The 11,207-nt window shown below is 41.9% G+C and overlaps 1 long non-coding RNA gene across 1 annotated transcript; it reads right to left on the bottom strand.

Moving 5' to 3' along the window:
- Nucleotides 1-1,391: 1,391 nt before the first annotated feature.
- LOC122906970 lies at nucleotides 1,392-10,928 on the bottom strand. Its single transcript, XR_006384651.1, has 3 exons — nucleotides 10,853-10,928; nucleotides 10,341-10,417; nucleotides 1,392-1,430 (listed from the first exon to the last, which is right to left on the bottom strand). It is a non-coding gene; the product is annotated as an uncharacterized LOC122906970 (long non-coding RNA).
- Between the last annotated feature and the right edge of the window lie 279 nt (nucleotides 10,929-11,207).

The following is an 11,207-nucleotide window of genomic DNA, read 5'->3' on the forward strand; positions in this document are numbered from 1 at the left end:
TCAACCTCATGGACCAGCCTCTGCAGCTTCAGACTTCTCTCTGCAGCTTCCTCACCTCTGTCAGCCCTCCCAGAATCACAGAGACCTAGGGCTTTGCTCGGGGTCAGGCTTTGGCTTAAAGGAAGGCTGGGGCTGGTTTGTTCTTCTCTCCAGACCACTAGAACTTTCTCCGTATCAGCAACAGAACTTTTTTCACTTTCTTATCATTCATATGCTCACAGGAGTAGCCCTTTTAATGTCCTTCAAGATTTTTTCCTTTGCACTCCCGACTTGGCTGATGTTTGGCACAAAAAAACTAGCTTTTAGTCTATGATGGCTTTCAACATGCCTTCCTCCCTAATCTTAACCATTTCTAGCTTTTGATTCAAAGTGAAAGACATGTGACTTTTCCTTTCACTTGAGCACTTAGAGGCCACTGTAGGGCTACTAACTGGCCTCATTTCAATTTCGTTGTGTCTCAGGGAACAGAGGGGACAGAGGAAAGGAGAAGAGGTGGGGGAATGGCCAGTGGATAGAGCAGTCAGGACACACACATGTATCAGGTAAGCTCATCACCTTATATGGCATGGTCTATGGTACCCCCAACAATTACAAGAGTGACATCAAAGATCACTGATCACAGATCACTGTAACAAATGTAATAATAATGAAAAAGTCAGAAATACTGTGGGAATGACCAAAATATGACATAGAGACGTGAAGTCAGCAAATACCATCAGAAAAAGGGCATTACTAGACTTGCTTGTCTCAGGGATGCCATAAACCTTCAACTTGTTAAAAAAAAATGCTGTATCTGTGAAGCACAATAAAGTGAGATATGCCTGTGCCTACACCCACCTTACACAAGCCCCTTTATGCAAGAGGGAACCATCACCAACTCATTTTTATTTTATTTATTTTCAGTGTTCCAGCATTCATTGCTTATGAACCACACCCAGTGCTCCATGCAGTACGTGCCCTCCATAATACCCACCACCATTCTCACCCCAACCCCCCTCCCCCTCCCCTCCAAAACCCTCAGTTTGTTTCTCAGAATCCACAGCCTCTCATGGTTTGTCTCCCCATACTCCCATTTCCCCCCCACTCACTTCTCCCCATCTCCCATCTCCTCCATGTTATTCCTTATGCTCACAAGTAAGTGAAACCATATGACACTTGACTCTCTCTGCTTGACTTATTTCACTCAGCATAATCTCTTCCAGTCCTGTCCGTGTTGATACAAAAGTTGGGTATTCATCTTTTCTGATGGAGGCGTAATACTCCATAGTATATATGGACCACATCTTCTTTATCCATTCATCTGTTGAAGAGCATCTTGGTCCTTTCCACAGTTTGGCGACTGTGTGGTGGAGTTATGGACATCGGGGAGGGTATGTGCTATGGTGAGTGCTGTGAAATGTGTAAACCTGGCAATTCACAGATCTGTACCCCTGGGGATAAAAATATATTCTATGCTTATAAAAAATTAAAAATTAATTAAAAATTAATAAAATAAAGAACAGTGACATCACACACACACACACACACATACACAAGAAAGAAATTAAAAATAGAGCTTCCCTATGACCCTGTAATTGCACTACTGGGTATTTACCCCAAAGATACAGATGTCGTGAAAAAAAAAGGGCCATCTGTACTCCAATGTTCATATCACCAACTCATTTTTGAGACCAGCATGAACCTGACACCAAAACCTGACAGAGGTTTAAGAAAATTACAGACTAATGATACCCCTCATGATATTTCAAAGATATGAAAATCAAGAGAATATTATCAAACTGAACCCAGTAACATTTAAACCTCAGTTGGTGATGATGCCATAGTTTTAAATGCAATGATGTTTTTTCCTCAGGTTCTTTCTAAAGACCAATAACTGTAAAAATGCAAAGACTTCTTTATATTCCTAAATTAGCAAAATAATAATAATAAATACGTAAGGGGCATCTTAAGATAATAGATAGCATCCTTCTCCTCCTGAAGAAAAGAAACCTTGACCCTACTTAAATTTTACAGAAATTTTACATCTTGGCAGAAAACGTATGCTTATCAGCAATGTGATTTTTTAAAAACAAGTATGTCCTCTTCCAACCTAATCCAAATATTTTTCTAGAAAACCAGGGAAGGGCAGACTTATTTTCTTGGCAAAAATGCACTGCCCACATTACACACCAGTCACAAATCAAACCACTGTAAGAAGAGGCAGCAGTCACATCCTTCCTATTCAGGGTCTAATTAGCCAGAAGCAGACCCTGACCGGAGGGAGCCAAGAAGGAAAGGGAAGAAGCCAGCTAAGGATTCAGTCTCTGGAAAAGTGGCACAGAGGGCAGCTTCAGCTCTGAGCTCTGAATTTCTCTACTCTGCACGGACAGCAAGGTAACTGGGTTTTTGCACTCTCATCTCCATCCACTGGTCAAAAGCCACTGGGGGAAAGAAACTCTCGGGAGCTTCCTTCAGCAGCAGACCAAGGGGAGTCCCCCCGAGAGGAGCCAGAGTGAGAGCATCCTACAGGAGTGGGGACGCTGGAGAACGGGCACTGTCTGCCACCATTCCCGGACCGGAATATCAGCTACTCCACTGAGGCAACAGACGGCCCCAGGAACGCAGGTGCCAGGTTCCAAAGCTGTCTGCTGTTCTGATTATTCACCCCTCCCCCCAGAAGCCACTCTTTTAAAGTGTATCTTCCCATCTGTATAAGCCCTGTGAGCCCAGCAAAGAGGGCTGTATGGTGAATATGGGCCAAAGGACACTAATAGGCAAACTCTGCCAGACAGAAGTTAATATCCTAGCACAAGCACCTAAGAACTTAATAAAATTCTTTGGCAGAGAAGTCTTTTTTTTTTTTTGAAGATTTCTATTTATTTGGCAGAGAGAGAGAGAGAGAACGAGGGAGGGGAGCAGCAAAGGGAGAGGGAAAAGCAGGCTCCCCGCTGAGCAGGGGGTGGGGGGAATCACAGGACCCTGGGATCATGACCTGAGCCAAAGGCAGACACTTAACTGCCTGAGTCACCCAGGAGCCCCAGCAGAGAAGTTACGACCACACAGAAGAGTTTAGTAGTTGTACACACATGAAATCCCATTATTCTCATATACTATCCCATCCAGAAGGCCTACCTGGGGTAGGCAGGCTAAGGAGTGAGAGGGGAACAGAGGCTAGAGCACAGGTGAGGAAGACACCATATGACTGAGTTGTCAGCACTGAGAGGAAAGTCAGCCCCCGAAAGTCCCAAGAAGGTCCCATGTTCAAAACCTAACGTGACGGTACTAGGAGGCGGGGCCCCGGGAGATGCTTAGGTCATGAGGTTGGAGCCCTAAGGAATGGAACTGGTATCCTTATAACAGACACCCTAGACAGTCTGCCAGCATCCTTCCAGCACGTGAGGACGCGGTGTGAGAAGGCACCTTAGGAAGCAGGAAGAGGGCCCTCACGGGCACAGGGCACGCTGGCGCCTTGATTCGGGACTGCTAGCACCCAGAACTCTAAGGACGCCCCTGGCGCTTGTAACGCACCCAGTCTATGGTATCCTGTTACAGCAGGGTACATGCCAGGAGTGACTGGGCATGTGGCCACGACCAGGCTGCCAACATGACACTAGCCTTGACTAGGACCTGCACATGGAAGAATCGGATATGGAGCTGGTTGTGAAAATGGAGCAAAACGGAAGAACTTGCCCTCAGAAACAGGAAGGACCTCAGTGACTAGACCAGAGTAGACGGGAGACAGAGGGCATGACACCTTGATGCTGCTGACCTGGGCACCGCACGGGTCTTCCCCAATGCCTCACACGGCCGGCCCCAGGCCTGGAAGTGAATGAAGAGTGAAGAGAGGAAGGACGCATAGCAGAGAACCAGTCAGGCCGGCTCAGCCCCCGGTGAAGCCACTCACTGAACCCTGCTCTGAGGCAGAGAAGACTGACAGCAGAGCAGCTTCCACCCCCACGCCCAGTGGACAGGAAAACAACTCTGGAAGCAAAGTCATGGGAATCCTAATCCTCACATTCCAGTTCCCTGTGGGAAAGCACTTTGCTTTTCCGCAGGGGCTTTATCCTCCCCCTGGTTATCAGCTTCTGGCTGTTCACCTACATCTGCCAAGCCCGTGTATACAGCCCTATACAGTTCAACAGGTGGGCCATGTAAAAGGTGTCCCTGCGCAGATAAATTCTGCATAAAGCTAGATATAAATTTCTCATATTCTGTGAGTTTTCTCAGAGTCTGTAATATGAAGCATGAATAAATAATGAAGAGGAAATTTTATTATAGAGCAAATTTATTTGATCATGGAATACTTCTTTTATGGTAACATCTCCCAAAATCATTCTTCGGGATTCCAGTACTGAAACCTTTGGTTTTGAGGAACACATTGTCTGCATATAGGAACATATATAGTCTGAATGAAGGCCAAACCACATGCTTTTTTCTTCTGTGGTTAAAAAACACGTAACATAAACTGCACCATCTTATCCCCTTCTAAATGTATAGTATAGCAGTGTTTCCAATTAGCACCATTGTTGTGCAACAGATCTCTAGAACTTTCTCATCTTGCACACTGAAACTCTACACCCACTGAACAACTCTCCTTTGCCCCTCGAGGCCCCAAGGCCCTGGCAACCAGCATTTTACTTGTTGCTAAAAATGTGACTACTTAGAGTCTTCATATAACTGGAGTCATCCAGAAATTGTCTTTTTGTGATTACAATGTGTCTTTTTGGCTTTTGTGATTAGCTTATTTCACTTAGCATAATACACTCAAGATCCATCCACCTTGTGGTATAACCAAATGTCCTTCTGCTTTAAGGCAGAATAATATCCACTAGATGTCCATCCCACATGTTCTTTATCCATTCATCTGTTGATGGACATTTAAGTTGTTTCCAACTCTTTGTTAATGTGAACACTGCAGCAATAAACAAAGGAGTACACATAATCTCTTTGATACACTGTTTTCAAATTCTTTTGGGTGTGTATCTAGAAGCAAGAATGCTGGGTCATTCTGTTTTTAGTATTCTGAGGAGCCTCCATACTGTTTTCCAAAGCAGCTGCACCACTTAACCTTCCTACCAACAGTATACAAGTTTCCAATTTCTCCCCGCTATCAACACTTATTTTATTTTTCCGATGTGAGTTTTCTAACAAGTGTGAGGGGATACCTCACTGTGGTTCTGATTTGCAGTTCCCTGATGATCTGTGACGTTAACTGTCTTCTCATATGCTTGTTGGCCATTTTTTATCTTCTTTGGAAAACATTCAAGTTCCTTGTCCATTTTTTTTAAAAGATTTTATTTATTTGACAGAAATCACAAGTAGGCAGAGAGGCAGGCAGAAAGGGGTGGGGAAGCAGGCTCCCCGCTGAGCAGAGAGCCCGATGTGGGGCTCAATCCCAGGCCTCTGGGATCATGACCAGAGCCGAAGGCAGAGGCTTTAACCCACTGAGCCACCCAGGCGTCCCTCCTTCTTCATTTTTAAATTGGGTCACTGGTTTATGTTGTTGAGCTATAGGAGATCTTCATGTATCCTGGATATTAACCTCTTATCACATATTGGTTTTCAAGTATTTTCTCCCATTCATGCCTTTTCACTCCATTTATTGTTTCTTTCGTTATGCAGAAGTTTTTGAGTTTCTTATGGTCCAGCCTATTTTTGCCTTTGTTGCTTATGCTTTCGGTGTCGTACTTAAGAAACGATTACCAAATTCAATGTCATGAAGATTTTCCCACGTGTTTCTTTTTTAAGGAGTTTTCTAGTTGTGGCCTTACGTTTAGGTCATTAATCCATTTTGAATTAAGTTCTGTATATGGTATAAGGGTCCAACTTCATTCTTTTGCATATGGATATCCAGTGTTCCAAACTATGTGTTGAAGAGGCTGTACTTTATCTATTTGTAGCACTGGCACTCTTGGAGATCATCTGACTGTATAAATGAGGATTTACTGCTGGGCTCTCTATTCTATACCACTGGCCTACATGTCTGTCTTTATTGCTACTACCACACTGCTTCGATTACTGTAGCTCTATAATATGTTTTGAAGTTAAAAAGTATAAGGTCTCCAGCTTTTTCTTTTGAAATTGTTTGGCTTTAAGAGTCCTTTAAGATTTCCCATATGAAATTTTGGATGTTTTTTTTTCCTATGTCATCAGAAAACTCAATTGAGACTTTGGTAGGCATTAAACTGAATCTGCAGACTGCTTTGGGTACTATGACCATTTTAACTTTAAGTCTTGCAATTCATAAACACAGAGTATCTTTTCATTGATTTGTTACCTTCTTTAATTTCTTTTAGCAATATCTTATTTTTTTTAGTGTGTAAGTCTTTGGCCTCCTTTGTTAAGTCAATTTCTAAATATTTTATTCTTTTTTGATACTACTGTAAATGGGATTATTTTGCTAATTTTCTTTTCAGATTGTTCAGATAGTTCAACAATCTTTTCAGATTGTTCAGATTATACACTAACTGTTCAAGTCAGGGTACAGAAATGCAATGGACTTTCACGTGCTGATTTTGTATCTGCACCTCTGCTGAGTACTTACTAGTTCTAACAAGGCTTTTTGTTGTTGTTGTTTAATCTTTAGGGTTTTCTGCATACAAGATCATATTATCTGTGAACAGAGATAATTTAACTTCTTTTCCTATCTGGCTGTCTTTCTTTTCTTTTCTTTTTCTTACCTAACTGCTCTAGGACTTCCAACACTATGTTGAATTAAAGTGGCAAGAGTAGACATCCTTGTCTTGTTCTTGATCCAAGAGGACAAGCTCTTCAGTTTTTCACCACTGAGTATGGTAGCTGTGGGCTTGTCACAGAGGGCCTTCGTTATGTTGAGGTATGTTTTTTCTATCCCTAGTCTGTTGAGTGTTTTTTTTATCATAGACAGGTGTTGAATTCTATCAAATACCTTTTCTTTATCCACTGAGGTGATCATGTGGTTTTTGTCCTTCAGACAGACTGAAACCTTTTGTTTATTTATTAATTTGAAAGAGAGAATGTGTGCAAGCAGGAAGGGGGATAGGAGGATAGGGAGAGAGGAATACCAAGCAGACTCCACATGGGGGCTCGGTCTCATAACCCTGATATCAAGACCTGAGCTGAAATCAAGAGTCAGATGCCTAACCAACTAAGCCACCCAGCACCCCCAGACTGAAACATTTTAATGTCAAAATGATTTTTGTTTAATTAGAATGATGATCTGTATATCCACTATCTTTTTCTTTTATTCTGAGACCAGAAACTATAGACTTCTACAGCTGGTAGGGATCTTAGACAGCAACTAATCAAGTGAGACCCAAAAGGTTAAATGACTTGCCCAATATCACAGTGCAAGTTATCAGAAGGGCTGACACTAGATCCTAGTAGAAAATGATTTCTGTACTATCTTTCCATAAACCCACACACAATTTATCCTATAGAAACAGCCTAAAACCTGTGTGAAAATGTGTGTATGGGTAGAGGTATACATACAAAATATGTTTATCAAAGCCTTATAGCAGTGAAAAAAGGGAACAATATAAACTATTAGATTTAGAAACTCAGTAATTATGGCATGCCCATATAAAAAGTACTATGCAGCACCTCTGAAGAATGATGTAAAAGTATACTTTCACTGACATGTCTGTAATTTATTAAGGGAAAAAATTATAAAACTGTACATAGAATTCAATTCCATTTCAAGAATTACATGTGTACACACATACATTCTTTAAAAATCTAGGATACACACAAAAATGTTAACAGTGATTTTATAAATAATGATTCTAAACTGATTTATACTTAATCTGTGTTTTCTAATTTCTTGACAGAGTATATATATTTCCCACGCATTTTAATAAAAGATCTACTATTAAATACTATATTAAAATCACATGGATGTCTTCAAAACAAGCAGCTGGAGTTGCTGGACAAATTCTAATTACTCATGTCTGGCTATTTGTGATTCTGGATGAAGAATAGCTCATGCTCACAGATGCACTTACCTCCGTGGAGCCAAAGAAGTTTGTCACGGCACTCCTCTGAGCTACATTTAGTCCTCAACTCTATCTTCCTTAACCAATAGTCTTAGGCTCCTTCTTCAACATTTTCAGGGTTAATCTATTTTATCTCCCCCCATGACATAACCAAACTTAGGGGAGGTACTCTAATCGTCATCACTAATAGAAGGGGACAATGAGTACTCTGTTTTGATTACTTGGGCTCATCACCTAAAACATCTCCCTTCCTACTAGATACATGTGTCCAAAATACAGATAAAAACACAGTCATTTAAAAATCTAAGTTCTTCTTCCTTTCATGAACATTTCAGTGTAACCATTTAGGTAGGTAGGGCCCTCCAGGGTAGACATCTGGGCAGGCAGGGGAGAGAAGACTGAGCAGAGCAGAAAGCATGTCTGTGCAATAGGGAGTTGAGTGCATGCATGGCGGTTGAGGGGTAAGATCAGTTACGGACAGGGTCACTAACCAGGTAAGTAAATACAGAAGGATACTGGGAACCAATTTGTACTGTCAGAAGGAAATTATGAATATTAAAAAGGGCAAAACTAGAATGAACCCTATGGTGTCGGCTGAAACTGTGGATATCATTATGACTTCATGGCTTCTCAGTATAGACAGATCCGTGATAATATCGACAGGTTGACGTAAGCATGTGTGGAGTACATACATACACACACATCGTCCAGCTCACTTCACTAGGGGGCTCAGGAACACAGACATCCTGGTATCAGTGAGCATATCTATATATCAAAGTCCTGCCTCCTAAACATCATCATCCTCCTGTAAGAAAGCAGGCCTCCTGGGATAAATGGCTGATACCAGAGTCAGGGCAAGGAGAGTACAAGATGAGCATGGAACATCTTATGTTATGTTATGCTACGAAGTGAAGGGTCACTCAAGAATATGGGACATGCCAAAAAGACACGGGTGATAGCTTGAAAGGGCCCCCACTGGCCGAATGGTAATGGAGCATAACCCACTGAATTTAAAAAAAAAAAAAAAATCCTTGAGTCCATGCTGAGATTTAGAAAATGAAAAAAATTAGAAGTCTGATGAAGAATGGGCATATGTACAACCTCAAAATACCGCTACACAAAATACTTATGAATTATATAAATGGAAAAACCATTGCTTAACAGAGAAGACCTCTGGGAGACATCACCACAGTCAAGTGCTCAAACAGAACAGCACCAGTAACTGGATGGGCAGGAAAGTGTTAACCTCGCAGGCCTCAGACTCTCCTTTCTGGAAAGGCCTGCTGGCAAGGATGGTCCTTGGTTAACATATGAGAATTTGGATTTGAGGAGTGTTTCCACCATTCCCTAAATGATGGGAGTGTCTCAATAGACCTAAATTGTCTGGACAAACAATATGGTTTAAACTCAACACCTCCTTTCCTTCAGAGTGTCTAGAATTCTGGAAGACAGAAGGGTACCTACATGCCTGGCCCTCAGTTTAAAACCTTGGGCACTAGGTCTGTAATGAGCCTCCGGGGGAGACGACACCTCCCCCATGTCCTACTCAGTACTGAAGGAGGTTAGGTGTCTTTTTTTTTTAAGATTATTTATTTATTTACTTGACAGAGAGAGATCACAAGTAGACGGAGAGGCAGGCAGAGAGAGAGAGAGAGAAGCAGGCCCCCCGCAGAGCACAGAGCCCGATGCGGGACTCGATCCCAGGACCCTGAGATCATGACCTGAGCTGAAGGCAGCGGCCTAACCCACTGAGCCACCCAGGCACCCGGAGGTTAGGTGTTTTGCGGGACTCCATGGCACTGAACTCTTGGAAGCTCCCCTGGCTTTCTGCTCTGCAGAGATGCTTTGCCATCTTTCCCTGTAACAAGTCTTGGCTGTGGGCCTGACCATACATGCAGAGTCTCGTGAGTCCTTCCAGTGTGTCTCAGGAGTGGTCTGAGGGACCCCACACGTGAGACAAATTGGAATCATGGATAAGAGGATACAATGAGAATAGAGCATCCCTCTGTGAGATGCCCACCAGAATACATAACCTGAACCTCATCATAAGAACACAAAGAGGGGCAATCTTTGAGATGAACCCAGAGGGACAATCTATAAAATAATCTATAATTTTCAAAAGCATCGAGATTTTTAAAGCCAAGAAAAGACTGTTCGAAATGTAAAAAGACAAGAGACATGAATACTAAAGATAACACGTGTTTCTGAACTGGATCGATTTGTTCCAGAAAGGACAGTACTGGAACATCCGTGCTAATGAAATACCTTCCACTAGAACAGTTAACATGCCAGCGTGACTTGCCCCAGGGGGGTGACTATGGCAATAGGGAAACTTCCCTGTTGGTATGAAACAGCCACTCACGTGTTCACGATCACGGGACATCATACCTTACGTTTGAGTGGTTTTGGGTAAAAAAGCATTCTTGGTACTGTTCATACAACTTTTCTTTGAGCTTGAGATTGTTCTAAAATAAAAAGTAAAATAATAAGAATGGTGATGACATGATTCCATTCCTGGACACCAGATACCAAATGAGAGAGAGCACAAGATCCTATGTGGGGCTAGCAGAAGCGACAGTAGAGGCAAGGAAAAGGATCTTCCCCACTCTTTCTCCTCACCAAGACCAAGTTTACATAAAGCATGCAAGCTTCAAAGTCAAGTATCTTAACTGTACTGGTTGTTGATTCTTAAACAACTTTCATTAAGTGGAGAAAATCACTGGAGGTTGCAGAGCTGACTATTTCTTACCCAGGAATAACTTAGTGAGTCTTAATTACTTAATGATAAAACTAGGCATTTTTACTCTGTAGATTTTCAGGCATAACTTTCAGCTAGGAAAGCCCATCTACACGACCCACTGCCAGAGAACTACTACCAAATTTTAAAAATGTTACATTACCGTTTGTGTGCTTCCTGTTTGCTGCGACATTCTTCACAGTAATATTTGTATTCACTGCACAGAGTTTCTGTGTTGCTGAAACCCCTGTGTAAAATTCAAGATAAATTTATTTAGTCTATACCAGAAAACTGTGTATTCATTTAAAAGGACTCTAAACCAAAGATAGTCATTAAACTTCAAAATAAGTAACTCTCCAGTTACCTTAAGCAGTGAGTGATCGATGTGTTTTGTTCCACGTTAACAGAAAGGTCTAAAAAATCTTCATCTTTGCTGCTTATCTGTAAAAATAGGGAATTACCTTTGATTTCTTTACCTGTCAGTAAATCATTGTTCTGAAGTGACAGAATTAAATGCA

Source organism: Neovison vison, chromosome 5 (assembly GCF_020171115.1).
Source record: "Neovison vison isolate M4711 chromosome 5, ASM_NN_V1, whole genome shotgun sequence".
Lineage (NCBI taxonomy): Eukaryota > Metazoa > Chordata > Mammalia > Carnivora > Mustelidae > Neogale > Neogale vison.